The sequence below is a fragment of the Micrasema longulum genome, unplaced genomic scaffold (assembly GCF_059751315.1).
Source record: "Micrasema longulum isolate JH-2025_06_02 unplaced genomic scaffold, ASM5975131v1 h1tg000251l, whole genome shotgun sequence".
In the NCBI taxonomy this organism is placed as follows: Eukaryota; Metazoa; Arthropoda; class Insecta; order Trichoptera; family Brachycentridae; genus Micrasema; species Micrasema longulum.
The window spans coordinates 17,563-24,170 of NW_028277456.1; positions in this window are offsets into that span (position 1 = coordinate 17,563).

Consider the following 6,608-nt stretch of genomic DNA (forward strand, 5'->3'; position numbering starts at 1 on the left):
AAAAATACATCTTTATATAGAAATATTATCATGAGTTTTGGATAAAGCTCATAAATACTATCATTAATCTACCGTACAGTTATAAATAATATCCTAAAACGATAAAACTAAAGTCGATGTTACTTATACTAATCTTCATAATAATATTATGTTTTAAAGGTAATATCCATGTAAAGGTCATGTGCACCGAAAAAAGTTGGATAATTATGACGTTTTCATCAAAATGTATGATACATATTTTGCCAATTTTTACAAAAATATAACAATTATCAAAGTGTTTTCGGTACAACCGACCTTTATCGTCAATGAGTTAACTATATAGGTATGATAAAAAATAAGTAAGATTTATACTCTAGTGATTTTTCGTACCGATCTTAAAAAAAAAAACCCACCATAATTCAAAAGTATTGAGATACTAAATAAATTATAAATAATATTAAATAAATACAAAATAAAATTCCATAATACCTAAGACTATCCGCCCCGTAAGTAACAACATCGCGTAGTAATTTGTATTATTTTTACACTACAGTGACGAAAACTGCTTATTTTATTGTATTTAAGAGGAATTAGACTTTTAATAGGTGACAGTTTATTGATAAGTTTCATTTAATTCACCGTAAAACGTAATTTAGTTGAACTTTTCAATAAAATAAGGAGTTTTTTCTTCGTCCTACAAAAATGACTTTCGCTGTGTTGTTATTAAGAGAGGCTATGTATTTAGAACAAACTGTTTACCGTGGTCACGTGATACCATTGTACTCGTGTAAGAAAATTACATTTGTTGTGGATTTTTTGTAGAAATGGAAATCTATTTAAATGTACATACATCAGAAATATATTTTCCGCGTTCTCCTAAGTATGTACTAAATATAATCTATATTTTTAGACCCTATCACGTAATACGTAAAAATAATAGTCAGGCAGAGAAGAGTTTAAACAAAAAATGCGTCAAAGTTCGTGAATTCTCAATTTAAAATTTAAAGCAACGCATGCTGTAGAGTACATAATGGGTGATAATTGAAGACACGAGTGGGTAAAGGTGTTATGTGACAAAAACAAAAAGCGGAAATATCTCGAATTAATGTTTTGAACACCAATACAATTGTTGATAAAATAACATCTTCAATCGCTTTCAAAATCGTTTTTCTGCTACTTTTTGATGGTGTAATTGGCTTCATGTGAAAGGTAGACAAAATCTTCATTTATGTAAAGAAATATAACTTTTTTTTTTAATGTACGGCATGACGCCTTTATCCATTCATTTCTTCAATGATTGGGTCCTATTTTGTTTAGTTGGCGAATTAATTAACATTTTAAGATTATTAGCGCAATACTTATAAATATATATTTTAAAACACAATCTAAAACGCAATTTTTAAAACATTAATTCTGAGAATACTGCTAACCGACAATATATTTATTTATTTATTTATTCACACTCTTTATCAAAATACAATTCCATGTTCACTTTGCCCAGCTAACAAGGGTACATACCCCGTTCCGAGCTAGGCAATTACATTTTAATATATTATAATAGTTAACAAATTAATATAGAGCACAGACAAACAAAATATAAACTTATTCGGATACACATTTTGATTCATATACATACAGACATACACATATATACACACATATATATATATATAAATATACACATATATACACATGTACATACACACACACGTACATACACCTATGCGCATACACATACATACATTCATAAAAACATAGACAATTTATTTATGCGAAACTTCATGGTTGTCATCTATGAATATATTTTTTAAAAATTATTCCTTATTTTTTATATTTTATTTTTGACATCCAGTAAGGTTCTCCAATCCGTGGCATGCATCAACTTTTCTGACTCCCTACGACCAATGTCATAAAAGAGCGAGGTCAACACCTTCCGTAACTTGACAACACTCCCGTCTTTCCACGATTCTGGCAAAAGGTTATGGACCTTTTTGCCTACGTAAAAATGTTGTCTCGATGCCAGAACAGTGTTGACCCCTTCACTTAGTATCAGATCCCTATTAGAGTATCTTGTATTATGGTTGTGGTTGACGCTTGGGTAAATGTCTCTATTTATGTGTGTAACCACTACCGTTCTCAATATATACTGTTGAATAATATTCAGTATTCTAAATAGCAGTATATATCATAATAAAGTATTCATATCATGATTTACGATGTTTTAAATAATCTTTGACAATAATGGACCAATGTTATTTCTTCAACAGTAGTGGAATGTTCGCTAGAATGGCAGCTAGAGACTAGAACAAAGAACACACCACTTTGTCTTTGGCTTTACAGTGGTCAAGATAAGTTTAGATGTTTGACTGATAGTTTTTTTCCGTACTGTGACAGTAGTACATTGTAATTAATAAAAAAAAAACAAAGTTTTTACAAACTGACAACGGACATCGTTCAACTACATATTATATTTATCTCAGAGTAATAACACGCCTGTGGCTAATAGCCGCCCATACGGAGAAAAAACATTCTATGATTATTGACCAATAAGCTAGTTAGTTTACAGCAATACAACTGGGCCGTAGGTACTCAGGTCGAGAATTGCAAGCACAAACCGAAACAGTCAGTTACGCGTTAAAAACCAAACCAACAGTTTGGAACGATTTTGTTCTATGCAATGCTAAAGGGCTTCTCTAGAGAATTATTACTCCGAGAGATATTTATTTATTTAAATGTACAATAAAGCATTACTGCCAATTACAATGTACATAAATTATATAATTAGGTAAATACAAAAACACGATAAAAAAAGCACAATAGAAAAAAAAGCTTTTTTTGTAAACTTTTTAAAATCATTCTTATATTGTTGAAATTTCATTCGTCGATGCGTTTTGTGGCTGCAAGACTTTTTGTGATGTTAGCTATCATATTATTTTTATCATATTATGTAAATGTTATCAACTATCAAATATCTAAATTTAGTAAATGGGGTCTAAAATTTCAACCGTCCATGCGCTCAGTAGCTGCAAGACTTGTTGTAATCTAACTTCTATTTTTATAAATTTGTTTTGTATTTCGATTTTTAAAATATTACTTAAACTCTAAACTTCATTGTCAAATAAAATAATTAAAAATAAAAATGTAAATAGGGGCTAGATTTCTTACTGTCCATGCGCTCTGTAACTGCAAGACGTGCTGTTATCTAGTTCCTATATATCATAATTGTAATATATCATAATTGGAGACGAGGAACTAGAATCCCAATTGTCCATGCGCTCTGTAGCTGCAAGACGTGCTGGGATATTTATTTACTGTAGAGCGCCCTTGAGGCGATTTTCACAAAAATGGCGCTATATAAATTATCCAAACATTATTATTAGTATTATTATTAAAAGCACAACACGTTATGATATACATATATTTATTTATCATCTAAAATGAAGACAATTGATATAAATCAATTAAAAAATATTACCAGAATATGTCAAAAGGCTCGTTTACAGTGTCATAGGATTGAACCCAGAAACCCCATGCATAAAGAAGGAGAAAAGATTCTTAGCTCAAGCATATGCAAAAAGACAAATATAGGTTTCAGATCAGAGAAACGGCCATGTACGTATTGCGAATGGTGTCGGTAACTTTAGTAGATTTTTTCATAACTGCAGTCCTGGTAAGTAATCACCTACGTCAGTTATGCGTACCTAGTAAAAGAGCCTTACTCATAAACTTTGTATAAAGTTACGCCTAGGCATAGTGGTACAATGCGGATGGGAATACCATCCTTATTTTGAATAATCTATAACCAACTCTGTTCCGCCATTAAAAACTCACCGAGTCCATCTCAACATGGCTTTCTAAAAGGGAGATCTACTGTTTCAAATTTAATCTTACTTAATGATTACATTACTGATTCAATGGACGGTGGTCATCAGGTAGATGTTATTTACACCGGTTACAGTAAATGCTTCGACCGAATCGATCACAAATTGCTATTCAATAAATTAACTTAATTCGGTATTAGAGGCGACCTCTTCAGATCGTTTTCATCTTATATAGACAACAGGTCACAAGCGGTAGTGGTTAGTAATTTTATTTCTAGGGTACGGGTTCCCAGCGGGGTGCTTAAAGGGTCTCTTCTGGGACCTTTGCTCTTCATAATTTTTGTTAATGACATTGGTGAATGTTTTTCCTCTTTGCGTTTGCTTTATTTTGAATTTTTTTTGAAATTTCTTCAACAATCAAGACCTCGGCTGATGTCTCTGATCTGCAGCCAGATCTCGACCGTCTGGAGGATTACTGCAACTCCAACTGCCTGGGCCTTAATCCTTCTAAGTGTTCGGTTATTACATTTAGTCCCAAACTAAAATTTTTAACTGCTTACTATAAGCTTAAGGGTCAAAACCCAAAAGAGTCTACCATGAAAGTAAACTACTTTTCGACGCCCATGTTGAAAGCATCATAAAAAAAAGTCATCGCGTGCTCTCGGCTTTGTTATGCGTAGCTCTACGTCGTTCACCATGGCAAAGACACTCAAAATCTTTTACTGTACATTGGTGCGAAGCAACTTGAAATATGCATCACAAATGTGGAATCCTATGTACAATGTGCAGATATCACGCATTGAAAATATACAAAAGAAATTCGTCACGTACATGTGTTTCCGGTTGAAACTTGAGTTAATATGCATATCCAATCAATGTATTCAAGTATGTAAAAAAAAACATCACCAAATAATATTCAAATTTGCAAAAACGTCGCAAAATAGCCGATATAATTTATTTATTAAAAATTGTCTCTGGTTCAATTGACTGTCCTGAACTACTATGCAAACTCTCTATTAATGTTCCTCCAAAAGTTCTTAGGATAACCTTCTTCTTCATATTCCTCTTGTTTCATCTAATTATAGGCAAAATTCATATTTATGGCGAACTTTCAATCATTTTAATGTAATAACAGAATCATTAAACATAGATTTATTTGCGAAAAATCATAATGACTTGCCGCGTTTGCTTTCGAAACAATTCAAAGTGTTTTTTCCTTTCTTTTGGATTTACATTAGATTACTGTTCATTTTATGTTTGAGAATATTTTTTAACTTTCTGTGATGCTACTTGTGTAAACCTGTAATTGGCTTATTTGTAATTATTATATGTGCGTTCATGTGTGTGTGCGTGTATGGCTCGGGGTGTGCATTCGGTATTTTTATTTATTACCAATGATAACCTCCTTGGAAAACGCAAATGTTAACAATCATTCTTTTCTCACTTCTTTTTTGTCACATTTAGTGTTTAAATCTTTTGCATAATTTATGAAAACTCAATTGGTCTTTTTATGTTAGAAAATCGTTGTTTTTAATACTTTTTATGTATGACTGTATGTTTTCTAAATAAAATAATATAAATATAAGATAAATGTAGCTGTTGGTTATCCGAATAAAGAACATATGAATAAGTAAGGCCCAAAGGCCTATTAGCGCTGGTAATATATACCTACTTGTTACTATTGCTTACTACATACCGAGAACGTTATAACGAACGTAATGTGACAAAACGAACTCCTGATAATGGTCGAATTAGCGATGCGAACAGAGTAGTTCAACAAAACGAGGCTCATCATATAAAAACTGAAACCTACGTTCGTAAAAAAAAATTAGTTTAACAGGTACCTGAAATGAGGAAGTCCAAAGGTTTTTTTTATATGTTAATAGACTATTAATTGAAAATTGTTTTCAATTTTTATATATCGTATTATCAGGGCTATGATTATTTTAAAGTTTTGTATTTCTGAAATATCTCCGCGTGTGACGTCAGAGGTTCTCTTTCGCTTATTCTTGATCAGTTATGCCCATTGGTCCATTGACGGCAAGCAAATCGGAAATCTTCCATAACTCTCTAGTTGGTTGATTCATATGAACTAATGACGTCGTACAAGCAGTTCGTTTTTATTAAAATATTTAGTATAATTTTTTTCATACATTTTCAAATTCAATGCTCAGAATTTTACCGCGGGCAAGAAAACATTCACTGTATCCAATTTCCCGAAGGGGTTAAGGTCCTCATGAGTAGTGTATCGAATTGCGGGTTTGTTCATAAGATTTAAAATTATGAAGTATTTATATTTTTTATTACAATACGCCTCAAATTTTTCGTCCAAGTGCGCGGGTTTTACCTTCGTTCGAAATGCTAATTTTGTCAACTTGAGTCAGTGTGAACCGCCTTCCGTAATAAGGCCCCTAATGTACACTGTACATAATAATAGATAGAGTAGTTTAGATAGTTAGCGAGTCCGGTTGTCATTTTCCGCCGCGACACGTTGTTTCCCCGACGCAAACCTTGGACTATGATACAGAATAGAGAATATTATGCAACAAATACCGCCACATGATCAATTGGCTCAGAAGCGCGCAACTCTGGGATACCTATCTAGAATAATTAATAATCGCAAACAAAATGACGTATTCTGTTCTTCTGTTGATCCAAAGCGATAAACGCCTACCATAAAAAATAAGCAGAGAAGAGCCGTCGTTCTGGCGGTTTTTAAACCTTTAAAGGAAAGTGGCAAATATAAAATAAAGGCAAATACTTAGTCAAAATCTTAACCACTGTGCGTGCTCAGTTAGTTGTTTTCCT